Source organism: Lissotriton helveticus, chromosome 8, assembly GCF_964261635.1.
Source record: "Lissotriton helveticus chromosome 8, aLisHel1.1, whole genome shotgun sequence".
Taxonomy (NCBI): Eukaryota; Metazoa; Chordata; class Amphibia; order Caudata; family Salamandridae; genus Lissotriton; species Lissotriton helveticus.
The window spans coordinates 153,157,531-153,183,231 of record NC_136069.1 but is presented as its reverse complement, the minus strand read 5'-3'; the positions used below and the strand labels follow the sequence as shown (position 1 = coordinate 153,183,231).

Genomic DNA, 25,701 nt, shown 5'->3' with positions numbered 1-25,701 from the left:
ATTGCTCTACTCATACCTTCAGTTGCCTAGGCTTATTTACTGTAAATTGCCGCTCTCTCATCATATGAACTTCATTTATAGGTAATGAATATTTTGTTGGCAGCTAGATACCCTTCTATGAGAGTGGATGGCTCTAGCAAATAGTAATTTTTTAATCTATGTAGTATTCTCAGTCCTTAGATCAGATTCTGCCAGACCTTTAAATCTACGACTTATGGTTCTTTAGCAATAGAGGTTCTAAATATCAATGCCATTAAACCATACTTAGATGAAAACTCTATTTGCTTTCTTTACCCTGATCAAGCTTCTTTCCTCAGCAAACTGTTATGACCTTTTAATTAGCTATGAAGACAATACATTGGGAAGGGGCATTAAAAAGCAATCATCTACAATTGGTCTTCCCTTATGGTTAATCACTTAAAAGCATGCTAGCAAAATGCATCTGAAACGTTTCAGAGTGTGCTATGTTAGTCCACTCTGAAAAAGCACCGACTTTGTCAAGAGCTATGACATTACAGAAGATATGCGAGGCAGCTACTTTGTCAATTGAGTAATCTATAACCAAACAATATTGGTTTGATTTGAATTAGGGAGAGCAGACCCAACTCCGATGGACAGTTCTCTAATCCTTTACATGTGACTGCATCCTCAACTCTCATGTGTGGATGTTCCTTTGGATAATTAGTGATTTATCTTAAAATATGTTCTTTCTGATATATGTTTCATCTCTGTCTACCACTACCTGCGCCCGCACTACCCCCTATTTGGGATAGCTTTCAATCTCATTTATAGCTATATTTCCATCGTTGCTATCTCAGCTTCGATGGGAGCATGACAATTGGATGGAGCTGATGTCACTGGTGTCCGTGCATTCTAGTATAATGGCGTTGAACTCACTTTGTTTGTGATGCTGCATTGGATGTCATTTGGCTACAACTGGAGCCAGCGCAGCCATTGAATATATGTGTCTGGTCAAGTCTGGTTGCAGACATTAGGTTCATGTAAACAATGTTCTGGATCTGAATCATCTATGAGAAATAATGTTATAGAAGATAAGTTCAGTTTCTATGTTGATCGTGGTATGCTCGAGTTTGGTGAATCATATAGCCCTGTAGTGTAGTTCCTATAGTCCCAATAGGCTCTGCGCATTGGAATAATATCTTCAGTAGTGTAGACATAGGACAGAGGTTAACTAGGTCTGTACTGACTATATTAGACTTAAGTTTTTTGCCAGCTGGCTCAGAGTTCACTAGAAACTTTCTCGAATAAGCGAGGAGGAGTTTAACCTCCCTGGGTAGACAAGAAGGGATTTAGTTTCTGACAACCATAAAACATGACAACTTTGCTCTCCCTGAAATAAGAGTGTATCTCTAGAGTCGTGTGAAAACAAAAGACAGCTATTTCACTCAGTCACTAAGTGCGTACTTAGTTTCACCAGATTGCAGAGAAAAGAGAGACGGGCGTTTTCAATAAAAGGTGTTATTTATTGAGCAGTCTCTTTCCTCATACAAGAGAAATGAATTGCTACAATTGCAATACTTATAGTTAAGTAAAGTGCATACAGTAAAAGCAGGATTGTGAAATAATACTGTAAAAGCATGGATATGGTTTCTTAGCCATATGATACTTTAAAATGGATAAAATAGACACATACATATATACATTGACTAATCCTACTCAACTGGTGCTTCTAACTACGCCTACCACGTACCTGACCTAAGCCTAATACGTGGGAGGGAGTAAGTAAGTAGCAGTTTAAGTTAAGTTTGTTTTGCCAAGACTCTGACTCAAGAATTCTCTGTAAGGGTTTAGTCAGTTCAGTACCTGGGTATTAGAAGGCAGGAGGGCTGGTATCTCTCTCTCAGGACTCGGTATCCCAGTCACCCGCAAGGGTGGATTTCTGGGCAAGAGAAAAGACAGCGTCTTTCTCAGCGCATCAAAAGGGAGGGGCAGCGTCCGTGGGCTCTCACATCAGCTGGGCTCTTCGGAAGTAGATGGCTGCTCTGCTCCAGGATTACCACCATGTGTTTGCTTAAGGCAACGTTGGTATATTTATACCTGAAAGGTGCCGGGTTTGACGTAACGATTCAAAAAGGGGGGTGGTGATGGACAGAGTATCTGAATTAAGCAGAACACTCCTACCCAGTCAAAAGATCAGGGCTTGATCCAACACCGTTTTTTTAGCTCACTGCACCATCCCAGTTCAGAACCTGGCTACATGCAAATTAGTCTGACCCTGGTGAGTGCATCATGGGAACAGGGCAGACTAAACTACCAAGCCAATTCTTTACTGGAAAGGAAACAAGCTTCCGGGGACCGGTTTCTGGCATTACAGCCGTCTTCGGCCCGGCTGTCTTGAATCCTGATGGTGCAGTGAGCAAGGGACTCACATCTGAGCATACCCTTCCACACTTGTGGTGGCCAAAACGATTCAAAAAGGGGGGTGGTGATGGACAGAGTATCTGAATTAAGCAGAACACTCCTACGCAGTCAAAAGATCAGGGCTTGATCCAACACCGTTTTTTAGCTCACTGCACCATCCCAGTTCAGAACCTGGCTACATGCAAATTAGTCTGACCCTGGCCCAGTGCATCATGGGAACAGGGCAGACCAAACTACCAAGCCAATTCTTTACTGGAAAGGAAACAAGCTTCCGGGGACCGGTTTCTGGCATTACAGCCTTCTTCGGCCCGGCTTGCTTGAATCCTGATGGTGCAGTGAGCAAGGGACTCACATCTGAGCATACCCTTCCACACTTGTGGTGGCCAAAACGATTCAAAAAGGGTTTGACGTAAGGCTGGACATAAGACGTCAATAAAGATGTCACTAAGAACTGGTCGTTCTTACAGTGTTTCATACAGGAGTTCTCGGACGAAATCAAAACAAGCAGCGGGGATTTCCCAGGTTGCTGGAGGCTTGGATTTGTTTAAGAACTCGGTGTGCTTTCTAGGGGGCTGGAGGAACAGGCTTGCTTAATGTGACAGCACGCGCTATGACTGAATTATGAAAAAGGTTTCTATGCCGTTGTAGGGATATTATTGATTTATAACCGGACAAGGGCAAAGAATAGGAATATCGATTCAGGTACCTAGATAAACACACTACACCCACTCCACGAATTCATGTCCATAATTACTAAAACTAAGCAATAGTAAACATATCTAATGGTGCATGTGTATACCGATCCACCCCAAAATAAATTTTTTGCATTTGAAATGGCATATGCGAAATACACGAAAAATTAGTATAGGTACAGTATTTCAAGCAGAGTAATCATTCATTAAATAGGATGCATATATCAGCGGAATGATTTTGCGAAATTACACATGAAATGGCTCTTAATACAGAAAAAAAAGTGTGAGACCACTTCATCACATATAAATACAGTTATTCGTAAATATGCTAGAGGCTGAGGTAATATATTGTCTCTAGAGTTCCTAAAAATAGAAGCTCTGTTCTCTAAGAATAGTTCTACTTTAAGCAGAGGATGAGTGCCAAAAAAAAAGTAAATATTTTGGAATCGGGGAAAAAAATAATTTCGTTTTTCAGGGGAAGAAGAAAAAACAGTTCCAAATATTTCCAGTAACTTTTGTTTTTCAAAGCTGAAGGCCAAATTCAGAGTTCAGGGAACGCTGTGTGCTCGTATGCTTAAAAGTTATTCTTTCTGTTCGGGGGAGAACATCATTTCAGACAGACTTTCAAAAAAGCAGTTTACCGCTTCAGGTGAAAGTTCGACCAAGTTGGAGAATGTCGCTACCATGCAGTCGTGAGCATGATCGCTTTCATCGATGTATTGATCAGCATTGCTTACAGAAGGTCGTACCTGGTTGATGCTGCTCTCATCTTGCACTTCACTACCCTTTAATCGCAGTGGTGAAGTTTCCACGAATGCCGTCATCAGGATAGGTAACCGCTGGGGACAACATGATGCATGAGCCATTACTGGACCTAGCAAAGTATCTGTATCCAATGATACTTCTGATAGTAGTGTAAGACAGATGTCCAACACGCATTCTTCTCCGCACAGCATACATCCTAACACAGGTAAGATACAATTCTGCCAGATGGGTCTGAATGAAAGAAACCAGGTCATATTCAGATCTCTTAGCCGGGCTAATCCAAGGACTTTAGTTATGCGGTCCCGATAGCGTATAGCTAGGATCGTTTCTTCCATTGTTGCTGGAGTCTTGTCTGTGACATGGCTTGCCATAACGAAGCAGGAGTATCAAAAATAAAATGCCTGCTACGAGTTCCAACAGGAGTGGAAGTCCGCCAAAGATCGAGTGGACAAAATTAGGAAAAATTCCCAGGACTGCTTTGAATGGTGTCAACAGTCCCGAAAAAATTGTCTTAAATACACTAGGGATACCATTCGTATCTGAAATGTTTAAGATTTGGTTTAGCATTTCTGCCAAATGTAGGGGGCAATTTGTTGATAATAATGCATGTATCTCTGTCGTTGTCCTTGCAACTTGGAGATCATACGTTTCTTTCGATGACGTCAAGGGCACAGGCGTCTGTAGAAGAACAGACTTCATTCTGCTTAAAGTATCAATTCGAATAGAAGAGATTTTCAAACTGGGCCAAATTCTTCCCTCCCTTCCTGGAGTGTCGTTCGGATACAATACTTGCATACAACAAGTGACCATGGACGAAACGCTTACGAGATAAGCTTTTCCTGGCACCAAGCCACAACATCTATGGTCCACAATTAGAATGTAGCTCCCGTTAGAAAGCCGTCTAAAGAATGGCTCTATTCGAGTTGCAGGTGTGCCAAGCTGGTGACATGAAAGGTTATTTCAAGTCCCCTCACAGGCCCCATGTAAATTTATACCCTGACACAGAAGTATACCACTTAGTGATTTTTCACAATTATTACCACTAAGAAATACATTCTGTCCTTTTTCACTGTAACATGTGTGTGTGTAAGGTAATTTCCATGTTGACTTAATGTATCCTTTACCCAACCTTTCATACTGGCCTGCCTGTATATACTTTTGGCAGTATCAAAATTGGAAAGTTGTTATCGGAATAGTTAGGATTCCGTGTATTATCCATTCAATGACAGGTCGGTCTGACATTGTCAATGGTAATCTCTCAAGTTTTTCAATGCTCAGAATTGTATATTCTGCTCCTTTTTGTGCCAAGCTGATTTGTGTATCAGTAAGGTTAAAGATAGAGAATAATGACGTTGTGTTGATTAAATGCCAAGGCACGTAGCCTGAACGCAGGTTTTGTAACGTCCAGCCAAGCTGTACAATAGAACGCAATTGGGACTGACCGTGTTGTAACATTAGTAAGTCCTGCTCTATTATATCGATTGCAGATGATACAATACTGTCCAGTGAATATATTCTGGAAGACAGAGTCATTAACCTATTGTCCACAACAGAAAGTGATTTTTCCAAATTAATACAGTCAATTTCCCGTATTTTCTCTGCTGTTTCAATTTGAGTTTCTTTCCAAGCTTCGTTGTAAGCTGCATATATAGAGGCCGCTATGAAACGTTTTTGACGCTGTTTGCGTGGTCCCATTATGAAATCACGCAAGTCAGCACCTTCTTTAAGTAAAGTCAAGTGTTGCTTAATTTCTGCCAGTGTGGATGTCTGTAGCCATTCGAGGCAGAGTTTACCTACACTGTATGTTGTTACTATCCCCGGATGTTGTCTCTGGGAGTATCTAGGGTCTGCCCTGGTCAATTTGAACCCCTGTATTTTGTTCAGGAATCTATCTTGACAGTTATTTGTGTCTGTTGGCCAGATCAACCATTTTTTCCAATCAGGATGTGTTCTGTTTTGGTTTAAAATATGGGATACGTCTATCTCAACATCTGTAGTGCTATTACTGTCAGGTGTTGGCTTTGGAATAGACGGTTTGTTTAACTCTTTAATTTTGGCTAGGCCAAGACAGGTTGTCTGTTGAATTGTGTCATTCAAGAATATAATTTGTTCTGGGATCATGCAGGCTCTGAATAATGATTCTATACCTTGAACCTGCCAATCTCTGGTACCCCAGATGGTTTTCGTTTCAATATTATTCTTCCAAAAATCAAAACCAAATGTCTTCATTTTTTCAAAAAATGTTTCTGAATAGATTAATTTTGTGTTTGTCAGCATAGTTTTCATTCCTGTCTTATTTAACAGTTTGAAATAAAACGTTTCTGCATCACTTCTGTTAAACCCTGAGAAGTATGGGAATTTATCATAAAATGTTTTTGAACTGCCTTTTGGTGGAGTTGCACAATGTTCCCATTGATTATAATTAAAAACATTTCTAGGTTGAGCAGATTTATGCAAATAATGGTTAGCATAGTGATTGTAACAGTACATCTGGTCCTAATTAGACAAACCCTGTAAATAATCATGTTCTGTAAATTTTGCTGACATAACTAAGTCTGACATCATATCATTAATACTTTCAAAGTCCCAATCATCAGAGAATGTGCTCAGTTTTACAAAGTCACTTAAAGAAATCTTAAATTGATGTGGAAACTTCAAGAGCTCGACCGGGCCATAGATTTCGTAATCAGTTTTGTCCCATGCTACCCCACCAGGTATCGGATTGGCTGTGAAATTTACTGAAGAAAGTTCTCTTTTCTCGATGTGTGAAGACTTGTGTGGCTTCAGGACCAAGTTGATGTTCTGACTTGCTGTGTCCATTGTAATATATTTTCCCTCAATGAAATGTCCCAAGCATAGTACCATGATGAGCCAAAGCAGGAGAAAAAATACACCTAGCACCACCCAAAATTCAATCCATGGAGAAATCAGATAGGTTTCTTGGAGTGGATGAAAGAGTTCTTTTGCTTTGTCTTTAAAAGTTTTTGTTGTTGTTGGCTGTTCTTCAGCTTCGCTTGGATCCTCAGAAAAGTCATCGAAATTGATGAAGTGGCCTGATGCAGTTCTGTCAATTGTTGGAATTGCTTCTGGATTTTCTTTTGCTATTGGAATTTTCTTTGTTTCATTAGCATAGTCTGTGGCTACATCGTTGTAGACTGGTGTTTCTTGACAAATTGTTGCAATTTGGGTTTTAAGAGGCATAAGTTCCATGGCTTGTTGCATAGTCCTTGTTGATTCACTGTAGGTTTATCAAATGTGATTAGTCTCTCAGTTTGAACCTCTTCATTTGTAGCAAACTTTGGTGTTCTGCTATTTCTTGGGAGCCCACTTGGCCTACTACTTATTATTGGCCACATGATTGTGGTTTAACCAGGTCGATGGATACAACTCGGTTCTCCTTTTTACCAGCAAGGGGCGGTAGTACAACTGATCTTGTTCCGTTGACAGCTAAGACAGGTACTGCTTTTCTGTAAGAAGGCCCAAATTCCTTCTTCACCGCGATTTTCTCTCTGACCAGATCCCCAATCTTTGGAATCCAGACAGGCCTTGCTGGGACAGGTGGTTTCTCTTCAGTGGATGTTGGCTGCTGTTTCAACTTTATGTTGCTCAGGTCTTTTCTTTTTTCATTTAAGTCCTGTAAAATAGCCAAACGATCTTTGATATCAAAGCATTTTCCTTTTACCAGAGAAGTTTGACTATCGAGGTCCTGGATATGCATTCTAGTCCTGAACAATAGTTCGTACGGACTGAAACCTTTTAGAGAATTTCTTGGCAGATTATTAAGACTACGTTGGACACTTGTTAAATGTTTGACCCACCCAACCCCCGAACCTAATACCTTTGCCGTTATAGATTGCTATATGTCTCCATTTTTCTTTCCACCATCCCATTTCCCTCAGGAAGGAAGTGATAAGATTACCGCAATGCAATGCCCATGCTGGTCATGGCCTCCTTATAAGCTCGAGAGCTAAAAGCAGGACCCTGGTCAGAATGTAGCATGCCAATTGCGTCTATTCGCTATAGACTCGCAAATCTTTTATAACAGTTCAGACGTCAGCCGAGAGCTGGGGTCTACATTTTAAGTTAAACTAGTCTCTATATGTTAATATGACGCATTATTCCTACTGGGTTTTGCATATAGATATCATTGTCCTATCTAAGCGAAGGGCCATGGCAATACACCGGCCGGTTCGCCACTGCGATCTCTGTTGCAGTCTGGGCAGTTTATTGCGAATTTGTGCTGTTGCAGGCTCATTCCTGGCCACCAGTATATTGATTGTAATTCTTTCAGAGATTCCTTAATCTTAAGGTGTCTAAGACCCTCACCTATGTGTGCGTCTGCTATTAACAATACTCTCCTGTTCGTGTTTGGAATTACCCTATCCCCCACTCCAGGGATTTGAGCAAAAGGAACGGAGTTTGCATCGATTATGTATGTATAATTGAGTGGATAGTTGACGGGTAGCGCTGCACAGTCGCCTTTTGATGACGTTTTTACCGCCAGCATGGTTTCCCCGTCTATGTATTTTTCTGAACGCTTTTTTGTAGCTACGGAAGCCGGTTTAGTTGCTTCCGCTGTGGCTGTCTCAGCCAATGAATTCCCTGTAACGTGAACGCCATCACGTTCATGACTCAGTGAATGGATCACGTGAGTCTTTGGTAGTTCTTTCTGTAAAAGAACTACTTGTTCCCAAAGCGATTTTTGCTTGATTGTGGCACCTTTGTCATCTTTGTAACCGTTTTGAACCCATTTCTGCAAGTCGTTATTGTATGATTTGACGCAGTAATGTGAATCGCACACTATTAGTGTCGGGAATTCACGATCGGCATTATCTAGCGCCATTTTTAACGCTATTACTTCAGTTTGTTGTTCTGAATTGTTTTCTACAGAGTGTGATATTGTTACCAGAGGTCTCAATTTACCTCCGCGCCACACGTTTTTAACAATCTCGCATGAGGCGTTATAGGCTTGCTTTCCCCAAACTGAGGGTTGTGCATATCCGTCTGTATATATTACACAGGCGTACTGTTGTATGGGCAGAATGTCGATTGGCAGAGGATATTCTCTTTCATATTCTAGATTTTTTAATCTTTTCATGTTCGGGCCAAAATAGTATTTCACTTTGTCTGTAGCAAGAGAATTTTCCCATTGTATACATTTTGGATTTAATGCCATGGTAGTTAAATTACATGGGCTTGTTAATGCTTCAAAGGCTGATTCTGCTGTTATAACAGTAATCTGTCTGCCTTGGGCTTGGTCTCTTTCTTTTGCTACAGCTGTTTGAACCGCATGTACAATGTTTTCCCTAATACTGAATGTTTTTTCAGCTTCTGTGTACAAATGTGATTTGTATGCTATTGGTACCGTTTCTCCCTCATTAGAGATTAGGTATGTGAATCCGCATCTTCCTGGGATGACTCGAATCACAAGGTTGCGTGTATTATCGCGTGTTTGCAATTTTGTTTTAGCAAACATGTCTGTTTGCAGTGATCTCAAAATTTCTGTGTGTTTTTGAGTCCAATTGATTGTTTTAAAATCTGGTTTTATTAGTTCATAGAGAGGTTTAACCCTCTCTGCATAATTTAGAATGTAAGTTCTTCCGAAATTCAGGAAACCTAGTATTGATTGTAAGTTTTTCAGCGTTCTTGGTGCTTGAATTACAGCGCATTTCTCTAAAAAATTGTCTGCCAGGCTTTTGCCTTCACTTGATAATTCATATCCTAAAAACAGGACAGTTAGATGGGCAATTCTTGATTTTTTAAAGTTGAATTTGTAACCCTCTGCTGCGAACCCAAGTATTATGGTGTTCACTCTCTTCAAGTGAGTATCCAAGTCATCATCTGTTAGATAGATGTCATCGACATAAGATAATGCCTCATCATCATACATTTGTAGTAACTCTGTTACTCTTGCTGAGAATAATCCCGGGCTGTTCTTGAACCCCTGTGGGAGTCGACAGAATTTTCTGTGAGCCCATTATTGAGAAAGCAGTCAAATATCTGCTTTCAGGTGCTATGTTTTGACAAAAGAAGCCATTAGAGATGTCTAATGTTGTTTTGTATTTTTTGCGCACGATGTTATTCATTAGTGCTGCACTGTGTGAGTTTTGTACTGCAAAAGTGTTGCAACATGAGTTTAGATGTCTGTAGTCCAAAACTAGACGATATGAATCGTCTGGCTTGGAGACAGGAAACAAAGGATTGTTCATTTGTGAGGTGCAAGTTTCAATCACCCCCTGGTATTCAAGTTGATCTAAGATCTCCCTGACCTGTTTTTTTAGCTTCTTGCTTAATTGGGTACTGCCTCTGTGCAGTTGGTTGAGATTTTAAATGGATTTTGTGAGGAGGAGAGTCCTTATCCCATCCAACATGTTTTTTATATAATGCAGGAGCTTGGGCTACTGCCCACTTTCTTGCATATAAAGCTTTTTTATGAATTGAAATGTGATTTGAGAAGGCAGGCATAATCATTTCTTCGCCATGAGGGCACTCCCTGACAAACTCCGGGGGCCAGTCTTTTTCAGCTAAAAGGATGTCATAGCCTTTGGAGAGGTTATGCCAAAATAGACCCCTTATTTTCCTAGTCTTATCTCCCTCTATAAGTAATGTTATTTTGTATATTTTATGAGGTTTGCTAACTCTGGTATCTGCAGTTTCCACCTGAATGTATTCATTCGTGTCCACTGTCTCCAGATGATTCATCAGGATCTTGCGAGCTATGCTCACTTCTGCTGCGCTGTCTAGCATTGTCTGAGCCCACTCTCGGTTTTTCAGCTGTGTCCTCAGGATCCTCGGCATGTTTGATTACTTTAATACTGGCTACCTTCTTTTTTGGAAATTGTAATTGTTTTACTTTGATGAGCAGGTTCCTTGTCTTTGGACTTGACGTGCTCTTCCCTGTGTTCTGACCGTCCTCTTCTTTCCGATTTCTGCGAGGAAGTCTGAAAAGATCGAGAGGGACGTGTATCAATATCTTGATATCTATCAGGTTTTTTCAAATTATCCCTATTTCTAAGGTTGTATCTTTTCTCAGAGGGCTCCCTCTGGGGAGACTTGTGTCCTTGGTCCGGAGATCTTTCTCTCCGCCGAGGAGACCTTCCTCTGGACTGGAATCTTTTTTCTTTGGGAGTGGATTGTTTATTTCCATCCCCGCTCTTTTTTTGGAGTGTTTAGATTATTTTTAATAAATATCTTTTCAGGATTTTCAGTTAGTTGGGGTCTCACTGGTTTCCCACCCAAACTATCTCTTCCTAGCTCTTCATAGGATCTTTCTATGATTCTGGCAAGTTCAAATGGCTGTTCTGCTATATCTGTTTCTTTCAATTTCTGGCGGATCGCCACAGATGCTGCTTCTCCTTTTATGTTGGATAATAATAAAGCAGAGACCTGCTTGAAGTCTTTCAGTAATTTCATACCCAGAGTTAAAGCAGGTTCTGGACCGTATTCATTTTTAATCTGTCTTAGCACATCAGGTATTACCGCCATGGACGGAACACCATGTGTTTTTGTGTAAATGGAAGCAAAGACTGTGCCCCAAGTATCACAGTCCTCCACATGTGGTGCGATCCCCATTGGAAGACAGATAGTCAGAATTCTGTGTTTCTCAACAGGGGTAGTATCCGGAAATACTGCCTCTATTTGAGTTATTTTTTGTGCTAACCAGAATGGAATCTGTTCCCGTTTTATGGGTACTTTACCCAGACATGACTGTATGTTCTGTGGTGTCATTTTATTTGTGTTCCCCTCATGAGGGGTCAGCTGTGGAATGTTAATAGCTGGTTGGACTGTTGAAGTCCGCATTACATATTGGACTAATTGTCTATGTATTTTAATCAGTTGTTTTAGCTGTGCTAAAAGTTCTGGTATCAAAATTTTTTCAATGTCTGGATGTGATATATAGCTGGCTAGAACCTGCCACGTTGCTCCTGGTCTACCTAGTGATGTGATCATTATGTTTTAGGGCGCCTTTAAACCAGAGCAGGTGCTCTTGGTATTTTATTGGGATTTCCACCTCCTCGAAAGGAGTGTACTCATCCGGAGGTTCCTCTATTTTGTAATAGTGGAACTCACGTGTGACAGCGTTTGCTGCTGGAAAGTTTATCCATGAATAGAATACCTCTGTCTGCCGATATTCATGTGCCTCAATTACGAATATGACTGTACCACCTCTCGGTGTTAGTCCATTTTCTATAAGTTTAAGAGTTATAGTTTTTCTTATGTTGACCGGGATGAGTATTGCGTCCGGGTCATTCTGTAGCAGAGTTGTGTCATCCGCTAGGAGTTGAGCTGCTATTCTAGCTGCCTCCCTTTCTTCTTCACCGTCTGACATTTTTACTGACAGAAGGTTTTTTTTTGCAGATCAAGTTTCAAGGAAACAAAGATTAGGTGCACAATATTTTGGAACACTGTATCCTTCAACGTTGAATAAACCAAAAACCATACATAGGAATCTCTTCCTACTAAGTTCCGGCGGATTTTAACCTTTGACCTACTCCAGACGTCTTTGGAGTATTTACGGGAGAAAGGGTCTGTGTGAAAAAGCACGACTGAGTTACTCTAATGTCTTGCGTTAGATTTATCGCCTTACCAAACGTTGGGCGCCATGTAGTGTAGTTCCTATAGTCCCAATAGGCTCTGCACATTGGAATAATATCTTCAGTAGTGTAGACGTAGGACAGAGGTTAACTAGGTCTCTACTGACTATATTAGACTTAAGTTTTTTGCCAGCTAGCTCAGAGTTCACTAGAAACGTTCTTGAATAAGCGAGGAGGAGTTTAACCTCCCTGGGTAGACAAGAAGGGATTTAGTTTCTGACAACCATAAAACATGACAACTTTGCTCTCCCTGAAATAAGAGTGTATCTCTAGAGCCGTATGAAAACAAAAGACAGCTATTTCACTCAGTCAATAAGTGCGTACTTAGTTTCACCAGATTGCAGAGAAAAGAGAGACGGGCGTTTTCAATAAAATGTGTTATTTATTGAGCAGTCTCTTTCCTCATACAAGAGAAATGAATTGCTACAATTGCAATACTTATAGTTAAGTAAAGTGCATACAGTAAAAGCAGGATTATGAAATAATACTGTAAAAGCATGGATATGGTTTCTTAGCCATATGATACTTTAAAATGGATAAAATAGATACATACATATATACATTGACTAATCGTACTCAACTGGTTCTTCTAATTACGCCTACCCCGGTGTACCTGACCTAAGCCTAATATGTGGGAGGGAGTAAGTAAGTAGCAGTTTAAGTTAAGTTTGTTTTGCCAAGAATCTGACTCAATAATTCTCTGTAAGGGTTTAGTCAGTTCAGTACCTGGGTATTAGAAGGCAGGAGGGCTGGTATCTCTCTCTCAGGACTCGGTATCCCAGTCACCCGCAAGGGTAAGCTGGAAACGCCGGAGGCTGGATTTCTGGGCAAGAGAAAAGACAGCGTCTTTCTCAGCGCATCAAAAGGGAGGGGCAGCGTCCGTGGGCTCTCGCATCGGCTGGGCTCTTCGGAAGTAGATAGCTGCTCTGCTCCAGGATTACCACCGTGTGTTTGCTTAAGGCAACGTTGGTATATTTATACCTGAAAGGTGCCGGGTTTGACGTATGGCTGGACATAAGACGTCAATAAAGATGTCACTAAGAACTGGTCGTTCTTACAGTGCTTTACAGGAGTTCTCGGACGAAATCAAAACAAGCAGCGGGGATTTCCCAGGTTGCTGGAGGCTTGGATTTGTTTAAGAACTCGGTGTGCTTTCTAGGGGGCTGGAGGAATAGGCTTGCTTAATGTGACAGCATGCGCTATGACTGAATTATGAAAAGGGTTTCTATGCCGTTGTAGGGATATTATTGATTTATAACCGGACAAGGGCAAAGAATAGGAATATCGATTCAGGTACCTAGATAAACACACTACAGCCCCATAACCATTCTCATTGTGCATCCATATTTACTGAGTAACAGTCTCATCTTTTATAGAATGTAGAGAGTAATGTGTTCAGGAGCAGCAATGGAATCCTATGTCGGTGTTTATTTGGGAAAAAATTAATGGCATGATAAAAGACGTATCAATACAGTAGACACGTTGAAAGACAGTAATGTGGATAACTGAAGTGCCAAGTTCAGGTTTGGGGAGGAATATGTATCTCCCATCCTGGAAAGGAAAAGGGGCCATCAATGGAATAAATGGGAAGCACTTTGTTCTGGAAAAGGGTACCAAGATTCACAAATGTCAAAGCAGATTTTTGCCCATGGGAAAAGTAATTTTCATCCTAATTTGAAATATGAATGTGATTGCCTGATTTGACCACTACAGCATCTACACATTATATGCCTGGGAGGCAACTGGTCTTTTGTATACTTGCACTTAAAATATATGGGAAGTAGCATTAATTTTGCCTTCAAAAAGGTTCACCCTAGGATAAGTCATACTTCCTATCAAACCATAAAAAGTAGGCAAAACTCTAGACTCAGACAAGTTATTAGTTCAATCAATCAATCATTCTGCATTGATATAGTGTTGCTCATTACCTGTGAAGGTATCCAGGTGTTGGAAGTGCTGCTGCAGGAGTGACTCAGTTGAACAGCAAGGTCTTGAGTACTTTTCTGAATTTCAGCAGGGAGGATGAGATCCGTAGGTGAAGTAGAAGGTCATTCCAGGACTTTGCTGTGAGGTAGGAGAAGGAGCGTTTCACACTGTTGCTGCTGCGAATGAGGCAAGGCAGAGGGATGGGGAGTACAGGTGTCTGGAGGGAAGGTGGAAATCAGTCGGTGGTTGATGTCAACTGGTTCTTAGTGGTCAAGGGCTTTTGAAGGTGTAGATCAGCATCTTGAACTGGCATCACTTCTGAATAGGGAGCCTGTGGAGCTTCTTGAGGTTGGGGGTGGTGTGGGTTCTTTTAAGGAGGTCAAGGATGAGTCTGGCTGCTGTGTTCTGGATACTTTTCAGTCTCTTGAGGAGGTGTGAGGTGATTCCTACACAAAGCGCATTGCAGTAGTCCAGTTGGCTGCTCACAAGGGCTTGAGTGATGTTCCATCTGGTGTCGATGGGGAACCACTTGAAGATCTTGAGTAGCATGTGGAGAGTGAGTAAGCAGATGGACGATACAGCATTGATCTGTTTTTCAATAAGAGATTGCTGTCTAGGATGATGCAGAGGTTGAAGGGGTGGCTGGTCGGTGTGGGTGAGGGTCCTAGTTTTGGGGGGGCCAACAGGCGTTGCTCCATGGGGAGGTGTTGCGCCCGAAGGTCAGCTCTTCTGTCTTATCTGTTTTAATTTTAGCCAGTTGTCTCTTGTCCAGTCGGCGATGCTCTTCATGCACCTGCGGAAGTTGGTTAATGTGTCAGAGGGTCTTCTGATAGCGAGAGGATGAGCTGGATAGCATCATCATAGGATAAGATGTTTAGTCCATGCGATGTGACAACTTTAGCCAGGGAAGTCATGTAGGTGTTTGACAGGGTAAAGCTGAGGGCCAAACTTTGAGGAATGCGGCAGATGGTGTTTTTTGATTTCATGTTGAAGGGAGGAAGGCAGATTCTCTGGAATCTGATGTTGCCTATGATTTTAATTAGGGCAGTTTTGGTGCTGTGGTTGGTGCAGAATACAGATTGGGAAGTGTCCAGAACATTGTTGTTCTCCAGATGTTCTGTGAGTTGGTGGTTGATATCCTCCTCCAGGACTTTGGTGGGAAAAGGCAGCTGAGAGATGGGGCAGTAATTCTTGAGTTTATTGGGGTCGGCAGATAATTTCTTGAGTAGGGGTGACTTCTGTGTGTTTCATTTCTTTGGGGACGGCAACTGTGGTGATGGATGTGTTAAATATGGCGGTGAGCTTGCTGCTGATCATCTTACTTCTGAGTTTGCAAGATGTGGTAAGGGCAGGGGTCTATGGTTACTCCTGAGTGGACGGAGCTCTAAACGTCTGTGGTGTCTTGCTTAGTGAGCTGGTCACAGGTGCTGAGCAGGTGGTCGTAGTGTTCTTCATTCATGGCAGCAAGATGGTTGAGGATGTCGGTGGCTTGGTGTTTGAAGTTTCTGTAGATGGTGGAGATTTTGTGGTGGAAGAAGTCTGCCAGGGTGTCACAAAGTTCCTGTGAAGAGGTGATGACATTTGTGGTGGCTGAGGGGCTGGAGAACTCTGCAACGATGTTGAAGCGTTCTTCGCTGTGGAGGGCGCCTGCTTCAATGCAACCGGCCAGGACACTTCTTTTCATCTTTTTCAGGAGTTGGTGGTATTGGTTGTGGGCTGTCTTGAATTTGGTTTCATTTGGCACCATTTGGTTGATATTTACAGGGGAATGCTCATGCACCATTGGGGTGCTTTTTTATTCTAAGACATACAAATGTTCCTGCTACTTTCAAGATGGTCAGAGGTTACACTGATTTTTATGAAAGGTGTCAGGTGCTACCCTTCCAACTAAATTCATTTTACATCTCAATTCCTGGTTCTTGTTTTAAAAAAACTATTGTTGAATAGATTCAGGATTGGATGGTGGATGTCCATTGCACCCTGTTTAGGGTGAGTACATGTGAAGACATTCTAAATAGTGGGGACGGCCATAGGTGCCTAATAGGTCACACTAGCAAACCCCATGGTCTCTGCCACAGTTTTGGGCCATCTGGTGTCTTAAATAGAATGAGAGCCATTTTAATATATAAGACAGTGTAAATGGTTGTTTGTTACTAGAACTTTAAAAGAATGCAAAGTTTTTGTCTAGAAATGTAGCACCATTGTTTTGATAGCTCTATAGCAAATCACGGAACACAATAGCGTCACACAAAGTAAAATAACGATACAAAATAAACACAGGGCATCACACAAAAAATAGTCAAAATACAATGAAACACAACACCCAGAGGACAACACGATGATAACAAAATGCAATAATGCAGTGCAAAGCACAAAATAAAAATAATACTACACTAAACGCTGAAATAAAATATAACAAAGATGAAGCAATATTCCTGACACCGTTTGACAAATCTACTTACATAACACAATGGTAAAATTGATTAGCACCAAACACCACCTTACATCCCACAAAGGATATGTATTAGTGCTTTACGAAAATGTTTAGTGATGTGTTACATAGTTTCGTTTTGTTTGCAGATGTTTCTAGAACTATTGTGATAAATACAAGCATTCTGTGGTAAATAATGAACAATGCAGTTGCACAGAGATGGTGAAAATTACATAATGGAACATATATGTATACTTTTCTTTTTTCAGATTTGCATAAATGTTTAGGGAAACCAAAGGAGAGAAAGGACTGTGGCTTCCCAACCATCAGCTTACAGGAATGTCATAAAAGAGGATGCTGCTTCGATTCAAGCATCCCTGAAGTTCCATTCTGTTTCTATCGCCAAAAATAATATGGTAATGTATCATTTATTTGGCATCAGTTTAATGGACTAGTTTTCTGTTTGTCACACCTTCAATGTTGTGTAAGCTAGTTTTAACTCAATACAGCACAGGAGCAAAAGTTGCTGTACTACGTTGCATTAAAGGCAGTGTGAAGCACAGTTTTATTAAGTAATGGTACTATTGCTCTCCCCTCCTGCACTGGCACGCCTTAGGCTGCCACAGGCCATTGTAGTCTCCTGTCCACAGTACAGGAAGGGTATGTGTGTGATGTGTAGCATAGGGTTTCTACTGTAAATGTTAGCTGTAAGTATAAAATGCATATATATAAAATTATACATAAGAGGCAATGTATAAAGTATTTGTGCAACACAGAAGAGAATAACACAGTGGAAACACCACAAAATGAGTCTACACCAGTTTAGAAAACAGAGAACAATTGTATAAATAAAACAAGACCAAAAAAACAAAAAACCCAATCTGTAGAAGTTGAGATATGAATGTTTAAATATTAAATACAAAAATTGTGCTTAACAGCAGTAAGCACTTAAAAGTGTTATTTGGTCGGTCATGCTAGACCGGGATAAAGTCAAGAGTTCAGGCCAACAGCGATGTAGCGTGGGCCGGATACAGGCCCCTCGCAGGGCCAACTACGCAAATGTAGCTTGATGCTCATTGCCAGCAACAAGATGCTTTGATATCTCCATGCAGTTTTGGATGATCGGGCATATTTCCACACGCAACAGCGCTAATGCATCAGTTATGTAAACGATGCACCAGTTCTGAGCTGCGCTGTTCCGAATGTGATGTACTGGGTTTCCCCTCGTTGTAGAGGCAATGCAGTGATCTTCTCAACGCAGCGATGGTGATGCAGCGGATCTGATGTGGTGGTTCCAATGTGGCGGTTCCAGAAGCCATAATTCCAAATGCAATGCGTCGATCTGGCTCCAGCAACGACGAGGATGCATCAGTTCCAATCAGCACAATATTGTTGATGTGTTGGTTCTGGCAGATGCAGTACTTTTTACTCACTTCCAAATGCTTGGCAGAGCAGAACTCACTGCAGAAAGAGTCCAGGTGATGCTTTCAGGTTGAAGAGAGAAGTCTTTGATATCCCTGAAACTACAGAAACAGGAGGCAAGCCAACAAGCCCTTGAATACTTAGGCTCTGGGATATGGAAATGCAAGTCCAGTCCTTCTTAATCCCAGGAAAGTGGGAAGCAAGCAGTAGGCTAACACAACAAAGCAGTTCAGCTAATTGACAGTCCCTCGAGCAGCACAGCAGTCCCTCTTCCTGGTAGAATGTCAACAGTTCCAGAAGTATTCGGATTTGGTGGTGTCATAGGTCCAGCACTTATACCCGGGTGGACCTTTGAAATGGGGGAGCTTTTGAAGAGATGCTTTCCTGCTCTGGCTCCAGACTCATTACAGGGGGATATGCAACCCTTTTTGTAGGGATAGAGGACAGCCCTTGCTGGTGTAAGTGTCAGCTCCTCCACAGCATTCAGCTCAGGATGGTGAATCAGCATGAAGATGGCCATTCAGTCACACCTACCCTTTATTTGTGTGTAGCGGTCTGGAAGGAAGGCAGGAATTCAGCTGTCCCTCACCTCAGACGTGTATTCCAGAGATAAGCAGAAGGCACCAAATGGTTACAGTAAGAAAATGCCAACATGTTGCCAAAAGTGGCATTTTCAGAATTGCAATTTAAAAGCCAGCTTCACTGTAAATTTAATTTTTTTAAGTGTGATTCCAGAGTCACCAAATGTAGGGGTCCCATCTCTTCCCTTTTGGAAATTATACTTATAAGATGAAATAAGGCAATTTCAATGTTATCCTATCGCAGCAATGAAAAACAAATTTAAGAGTATTTCACTACCAGGACATTTAAACCTGAAAAGCACATTGCCGACTTTTAAAATACACTGGACCAGCCCATGGGATGTCCCGGGCTTACCTTAGGGGTGACCTATACATAATAAAAAGGAAGGTTTGGGCCTGGCAAGTAGGTTAACTTGTCAGGTTGATATCGCAATTTAAAACTGCACACACAGGCTCTGCAGTGGCAGGCCTGAGACAGATTTAAAGGCTACTTTAAAGGTTTAAAGGCTACTCAAGTGGGTGGAACAATCAGTGCTGCAGACCCACTTGTACTATTGCATTTACCGGCCCTGGGCACATGTAGTGCACTTTACAAGGGACTTATAAGTAAATCAAACATGTCAATTGTGGATAAACCAATGTAACCATGTTTTAACTGAAAACCATAGGCGCTTTATCACTGCTTAGCAGTGGTAAAGTGTCCAGATTCCTGAAGCCAGCAAAAACTGTCAAAAACAGGTCAGAAGGTAAAATGTAAGGGGAAACCATGCCAAGTATTCCTTGTCTAACTGGGACAGGGAACTAAAGGGCAGACAGGGAACAATGCAGGGACAGAACTAAAAATTCTAACACCATACATTGCTCTGGCTGTCCCTTTGCTGCCCAGGATTGATTTACTGTGGCAGAGACCTTTTCAAAGATTGCGAGTACTGAACTTTGCAACGCTTGTAAAATTGCAAGTCACCTATATTTACAACTTCACACACCCGTATTTATCAAGTAACTAGGAAGAATTCGTAGTTCCAAACATTTCCACCTTGCTGAGCCAGGAGGGTGTGTCTGAAGTACCATAAAAATAACATTGATGGCTATACCTACCAATAGCCCCAATCCCATTACCAAATAATCAGTCAGTTGGCAGTGAAGAAAGTTCAATCATTTATTAACCAAAAAAAATAGAGGAGCCTCTCCAACCCTCACCCATCAGGTGCGAGGAGAAGACTGTTGGCTCCCATTCAAACAAGAGGTTATATACTTTTCAGTTCAACCCATATAATCACTGTAAAATGAAAAACACCAGGTGACCCTCAAGCTCTAGGGAAGGACCATACATGGCACACAAGATTAGTTCAAAGCTTAACTATTTATTACTGAGAAGGTCAGGGGGGTGACTCCCTTTCGTGTTGGTGCCCGGGAGTGTAGGCTCGGCGTCTCCAGGAATGCGCTTATCGCACCCAAAGCCAGATGCGACCTTGAATCTCAGGACAGTTGAGTAGACAGCCTACGTTCAGCTTCTCCCAGTAATTCAGATGAACTGGGGCTTGACAACTGCCGGAGACTAACACGTGATAACAGCCTGTGTTCGAGCATAGGTTCGGAAAATGGTGTCTGTATGGTTCTTGGCCTACTCTTGTTAGCAATAAATACGCAAGGAGCGAATGAACGTTTTCCTCCCTGCAAGTGCATATAGATATATATATTTTTTAAGCAAAAGAGGGTACGTATAGATGCTCATGCTAACATAATATAGGTCCGATGCTCCTTATGGATGGGAAATCTATTTTTCATTCCTCATGTCTCCCATTCTTTGCAAGGTTGATATTCTGAGAGAGGGCAGTGGGTAGTCACCATGACCAAGTTACACACCCAGGTCAGAATTCTAGGCAGGAAAAGCTGTAGGTTGAGGCAGAGATTATGAGTGCATCCTGCCATGGAGCCTGAGCTGACATTCGATTATGCCTCTGGATAGAAGGCCTGAAGCTATCAGATCCAAGTCAGTGAAGTACATTGAAGTTCCCATAAGATCAACAGGTAAACAATGATCAGACTCTTGTTGAGGGGAGTTTTTATTTATATACCCAGGCCAAGTGTCAGAGGACCAGGGACAGCAGATGAAGAAAAATCAAGGCAAGTTAGGGGGCTTGAGACAGGTTTAATATCTGGCATATCAAAGTAGTCTCCAGTTTCATGCTACTGATGTCAAAGATGTTGCTAGCGTGTGTATATTAATTGGCGGTGACAAAGACCTGCTTAGGTTGAAAGGTGTTTCCGAAATAAAATATCTTGAAATGAAGCGCTGAGTGCCGTTTTCTGTGCCCCTCTAACCCATGAGGCACTACCGTCGGCAAATTTACTATGGGACCTGTATCCGTTGGACTGCACCAGCCCCGATTGGTGGATGTGGCCGGGTTCTCTTATGGGAAACACTTCAAGAATATATTTATATATTTATATACATATATACACTGTTAGACCTGTCTGCCTTTGGGTAGTCCCTCCTAATTATTTATTTGTTTTTGTCCCCTTTTTGCCCCTCAAAACCTTTAATTTTTATGTCCACTGGGTTTTCAGGTGTTGATCTAGGGGTTAGGTGCTCTCTGCCCTCATAGACTTTTTCTTGAGGCCTAGGTGCCTTCCTGACTAGATTTACAAGACCCACAAAATGGTCGCCTTTAACTGCCATAACTGACACTTTAGGAGAAGGGGCCCATAGGGTATTATAGGAGAACTCCAGAACCTTCCAGCTGGTTCTGGAGGCCTGAGGTTAGCCTATAAAAGGGTCAGCACTAGGGCGGCCATTTTAGAACCAGGTCAGTGCTTTGAGGAGTTTAGACTACTGGGCAGGGAGGTTAGTGCTTTGTGGGAGAGTTCAGACTACCCCCTGGGGCTGCTGAAACCTCATGATTGACATTGTCCCGTGCTTGTGGATCTAGCCCCACTGCTATCGACTGGGAGTAAATCTCTCTACCCTCCTCCCACGCCTTCTGAGAGGGAATCTGGTGTTAGGGAGACAGGGCATACCAGTTGACAGGAGGGGTGGTGAGGACTATTTTTTCCCTGAAGGGAACTGTGACTAACCTTCTTCGTCACCCCCCGTTACCTGAGGAACGGCCACGGGTGACGTCAGGTAACCTGACTCCAGTCATTCTTTTAACATTGCCCTCCGAACTTGCCCTCCAGCGCGGGTCTTTGCCCCCCCCTCGATCTGCCACCGCCCCCGGCTAGCTAAGTGAGTACCTGGTGGTGCTACCGGTTGTCGGACCCGCTGAGGTTCTGTTGCGAGGTCTGGTGGACGTGGGTGAGGGGGCCGCTGACCATTGGAGCGGTTGCCTCGCTGTGGTGGACCGGCACGGAGTGCGAGAGTGCCGCGCTCTCTGTGGGGTGAACTGCAGCGTAGTCGAGGGAAGTCCTGCCCAGCGCTGTGAAGGAAGAGCGCAGGGAGGCGGGACGTGCGCGAAGGAAGCCGACCCTCTTCCGTGTACCAGCCGCAAAGGGCCCCCGCAGCAGAGGAGGCGGACGACGGAGCTGAAAGACACCGCCTTCGGCGCTCACCGGTCCTTCTCTGCCACCACTGACACAAGTAAGGTGGGGAATTGGGCTTGACTGAGGCCCGAGAGTGCTCTATGGGTCCCTGGTCGAGCCGGGTGATTAGCAGCCTGTGTACTTCCCCGCCTCTGGCTAAAACCGAAGAAACTCACAGGAGAGCGGGAGGGGAGAAGCCAGCGGTACTGAACGTTCAGGAGCCATACCAAGAGGTTCTGGGTTGTCCTTGATCTGGCGTTCTGGGTGATACACCAAAAAGGGGAGTTGAGACTTGTGCTGGGAGAGATAAGAAGTCTTTGCACATCGAGTGGCTTCCCCTAGAATTTCAAAAGCCTGAGAGAAAAGGGGAAATGGTTCAATATCCAAAAGCAAAGGAGTGGAGAATGTGACAAGGAAATGTAATGATGTTCCACTTGATCCACAGCTAGCAGGCTAGGCGATTAACTGATAGCATTCTTTATTTTCAGAGTTTTTGTGTAACTAAAGAACCTCAGAAACTACCTACCTTTCTATTAGGAAATGTAATGATTGTAGAAATATGTCTAATTCATGACCGCATAATTTTGATATAAGGGAGGGTTGTCTTCGGAACTTGTTCTATGCTTTCTCATATATCCTCAAAAACAAGTGTAACTGGAATGTAAACTAAATGCTAAATGGAAGTGAATACATGCTTCAGCTAAACTAATTTAAGGAAAGTTACATTTTTTCCTGCTTTTATACATTACGGTGTAGTGTCATTATTTTTGGTGGAAGGACACTGATTTATTTTGAGGGTGTGACGCAAACTTAACACATGGACCTTTGAGTTAAGCCTTTCCATTTAGTGCCAAGCTACCCTATGTGACTTGAAGACCTCAGGTCCAACATAATTGGTGCCTAGCGGTGGGATCAGAACTGTGTTTGCGTCCACTCTGAAGTAACAAAGTGTACTCCACAGGCCTACACCTGGAGTTTTCTCCTGGCAGACTCCCTAATTATATTTTTGGTTTTCCAAATTTACTCCTGGTGGTGGGTGGAGGTAGCTTCGAATTGCCCCTTTTAAACCAATTCTTCCCGAGTGGTTGTCCCTATATCTCTCATAAGCAAAATGGAATTTGCTCTGGAGGAACTGGAGACCTATACTACAGCCCAGCTTAGAGACTTTTGCCAGAAGATGGGAGTTTTTGTTAAGCGTGGTGCCGAGAAGGGCGAACTCCAGACCAGTTTGAGGGCTTGGGTGGCAGCACATGGAGAGGGAAAGGAGGAGGAAGAGGGGACGGACCGGGACACAGTCATAGGGGTAGATGGATTGTTCCAACCTGAGATGGGGAACCTACTACCAGGACCTAGGACCTTTTCAAGGGAAGGCAGCAGTGTCTCCGGAAGAAGCTTAACCGAAGCTGAATTAGTGGACAGGAGGAAAAAAGACAGCTAAAGTGGGAGTTAGCCAGGTTGGAAAAGGAGAGGGAGGAACAGAGGATGGCTCACGAGTTGAAACTTAGGGAGCTAGAACTCAAGGCCCTACAGATAGGACCATCCAATCCTCCAAATGGTGGCAGCGAAACAAAAGAACTGACCAGGGAATCCAGACCCTACCTACCTAAGGATATAGTTGCCAGCTACAGCCGAGGGGATGACATCGCCAAGTGGCTGGCTGCCTATGAGGTCTCCTTAAGAGCCCATGGGATCCAGGAAAAACACTGGGGGATGGGTTGTACAAATACATGCCTCCTACTGGACGGGACACACTATTGGCCCTGGAACAGGAAGAGCAGACCCACTACCCCACCATGAAAGTGGCACTACTTCAGAAATTTGGACTAATCCCAGAGAAGTACAGGCAGAAGTTCAGGGGAAGTCACAAGTTAGGCACACAGAATTGGGTGGATTTCCTGGACTATGCAAGGAAGGCACTAGAGGGTTGGATACAAGTCAGCGAGGTGAGGGACTATGAGGGGTTGTACGACCTTATTCTCAGAGAGCACCTACTCGAGAAATGTTTTCCCAAGCTGCGTCAACACCTGGTGGACAGCAAGCTGACCAACCCCTGGAAGCTTGCAGAGGAGGCGGACATCTGGGCAAGTACCCGGGTGTCCTCAAAGGGGACTGGAGGGGATTCCCAAAGGGCCGGACAGGGCGCCCCCCAGAAGAAGGAGGGGGGGGATAAAAAGCGGGAGTTATCAAAAGGTCCCCAAAATAGTTTCCAGGGAAAGGGAACAGGATTCACCCCTAAGGCTAACCCGCCCGGAAACCCTCATCCTGGCCAAAGTCAGCAGCCAAGGGTTGTCCACTGCTTTGAGTGTGGTGGTGTTGGACATTATAAGGGAGATGTCAAGTGCCCAAAAAGACCACCCCCTCCCACCGGAGGAAAAGCCCCGGGAGTCGCTAGTGTAGTGCTCGGGGAGGAGTTGCCCTTAGATAAGGGGGGTGAGTGGGCGGGTGTCACCCTAGTGTCCCTGGGAGATCGGGAGATGGTTCCTAAGATCCAGGTGCCCTCAAATACTGTAAAGTATGGGCAATGGGTCACCATCAATGGCCAAAGAGGGGAGGCTCCGAGAGACACAGGAGCCAGTATGACTATGGTAAGGAGTCAACTGGTGTCTCCAGAGCAGGTGATTCCACATGTACTCCACCCCGCCGCGATGGCTGACGGCAGATTGGGCCACTACCCTGTGGCCGAGGTTCCCTTTCAGTGGGAAGGGGTTGCAGGTTCACTTCGAGTTGCCGTAAGCCCTGCCGTCCCAGTCGATTGTCTGTTGGGAAATGACATGGAACACAATGCTTGGAAGGAGGTGGAATACCGGACTCATTCGGAGATGCTGGGTACACCTGACTGGGCCTGTGCAAGCACAAGGTCTGCGACTACCCGAAGAGGGAGTTCGCCTGGGCTGGAGCCTGGAACAATGGCCCGGCCCGCTGCCAAAAAGGGAAAGACCCGAAGACAGGAGAAGCCTGCTTCGGCTTCCACGCCCCATGAGACAGATCGGCCACCTGCGGTGGTGGGCCAGGAGTCCGTGGAGGGGAAGTAGTCTCCCTGGAGGACTTACCTATCCCTGCTGAGTGGCATGTGGAAGGAGGGCCTACCAGGGAGTAGTTTTGTAAGGGCCAGAAGGAGTGCCCTACCCTTGAGGGACTGAGGCGACAGGCCAAAGCCCAGGCAGCAGGGAACGTTGCAGGGCACTACCACATTTACTGGGAGGACGGACTCCTCTACAGTGAACCCAAGGTACCTTTGCCCGGTTCATCACGGGCCTTGGTAGTCCCTCAACGATACTGAGCCTTTCTTCTAGAATTGGCTCATGAGATTCCCTTGGCAGGACACTTAGGACAGGACAAGACCTTTGCCCGGCTTGTCACCCACTTTTACTGGCCTCAGATGAAAG

At 43.5% G+C, this 25,701-nt stretch overlaps 1 long non-coding RNA gene across 1 annotated transcript in view; it reads left to right on the top strand.

Annotated features, from left to right (window-relative positions):
* Nucleotides 1–25,701, top strand: part of LOC144772457 (uncharacterized) — a 65,256-nt gene that overhangs the window by 7,975 nt on the left and 31,580 nt on the right. The window contains exon 3 of the long non-coding RNA XR_013599752.1: nt 17,060–17,206. This is a non-coding gene — a long non-coding RNA (uncharacterized LOC144772457). The remainder of the gene's footprint in view (nt 1–17,059; nt 17,207–25,701) is intronic.